Genomic DNA, 1,568 nt, shown 5'->3' with positions numbered 1-1,568 from the left:
CAAACACACTGTCTCTAGCAAGAAGTTTAAGATCTTCAAGGACCAGTGATTGTATATCATAGTACTGCAACAGGCAAGAACTTAAATGCTTGAACTGTAAGGACTTCAAACGACAAGGCCGATGACAAGATTACCTACACATTCCCATCACTATTATACAATACACACCAATAAAATATTAAAACTATCTACCAAGTACTCAGAGCACAAAAAGGGGAGCAAAATGTTTCAAAAAGTTACCTTATTACAGACATTCTAAAGAGAAAAATTTTGCTCACAATTCTCGAACCTCATTGATTTCCTTTCTGGTATAGTTTCTTGAACCAAGACCCTTAAGAATATAAAAGACAACATATAAAAATAATTATTTAGTTCGATATTAACTGTAAAACAATATTTTAGTTAAATCTCTTACCATTTTCCAGTTCATGTCGGGTTGTTTCTGAGAAAGCATGACTATATCATACATGTATCTCATAACAAAAAAAATCAGAATCCATATCTCCTTTTTGCGGACACTACATAAAACCCAACAAGATGTATTAAATATAAGTAAAGAAATGAGCAAAAAATTAATGCAAAATCATGTCAGTTATACGTATACCTTAACCTCGGTGTGATGCCAAAGAAATTCTTTTTTGTTATTCCTTAGTCCACCTTGAGATTCGTATCATTTAAATGCCCTATAAGATGCAAATGTCATAACATCTCTTGCGAAACTAGGATTGATACATTACACCACATGAAATTTGAATTCATATTTAACTTACATTCTTGCAGGTGTTTTTAACCCTATTGTCCTATCTTTTTCAATTGATCAAACACGTTACTAATAGCAAAGATTATAATTTATAACAATACAATTATTAATAGAAACTTATTTTATTCTTACTCTTGGATGTACGGTGCCAAAATATAACGCTTATTTCTATTGGCAACCAAAAAATCTGACAAATAGTCTATTGCTTCATCTTGTCGTTGCTGGTGACATTTATGTGGCATGGCTAATCTGGATGACAACATGAATGCAAATGTATCATCCTTCAACTGTTTACACAACGTGCTAACGTACTTGTAAAAATCACTCATCACAATAAACATGTGTATTTAACATGCTTTAAAGTAAATTAATTAGAAAAAGGAGACTTGGTCTTACTTTAGAAAATTTTCAATTATGGGAGTATTTAACCATCTCATTTTCAAAAACTGATCAACATCTTCGGGTGTAATGTTTATCGGATCTTCTCCATTTTCTTCAAACGTAAAGACATCACCTTTTTTATTAGGGAGCCTCTTTTTGAGCAAGAAACTTAAACCTGCACAATGCTCACTTAAATTTATGTCATCAACAAGTACTTGCCGGTTTTCTTCACGGGAGTCACGGACCCTTTACTTTCAACCTTTTCTGAGTCATGTACTTTTTCTTTTGGTGTCATCTTATGGCTTTTTAACTTCTCCAATGATATAGGATCCTAGTCAAAGACATATATAAATGATTGATATACTGCAGTTAAATTACAAGAAAATATAGCTTCCATTAAACCTCAAAAGAAATACCTGCCCTAATG

The 1,568-nt window shown here is 32.2% G+C and overlaps 1 long non-coding RNA gene across 1 annotated transcript; it reads right to left on the bottom strand.

Moving 5' to 3' along the window:
- On the bottom strand, positions 1 to 505 carry LOC135150485 (uncharacterized). The gene is made up of 3 exons (XR_010288663.1): positions 416 to 505; positions 241 to 331; positions 1 to 134 (listed from the first exon to the last, which is right to left on the bottom strand). It is a non-coding gene; the product is annotated as an uncharacterized LOC135150485 (long non-coding RNA).
- Positions 506 to 1,568: the final 1,063 nt, after the last annotated feature.

This window comes from Daucus carota, chromosome 2, assembly GCF_001625215.2.
Source record: "Daucus carota subsp. sativus chromosome 2, DH1 v3.0, whole genome shotgun sequence".
In the NCBI taxonomy this organism is placed as follows: domain Eukaryota; kingdom Viridiplantae; phylum Streptophyta; class Magnoliopsida; order Apiales; family Apiaceae; genus Daucus; species Daucus carota.
The sequence above is the reverse complement of the archived record's forward strand: the minus strand, read 5'-3'. Positions and strand labels throughout refer to the sequence as shown.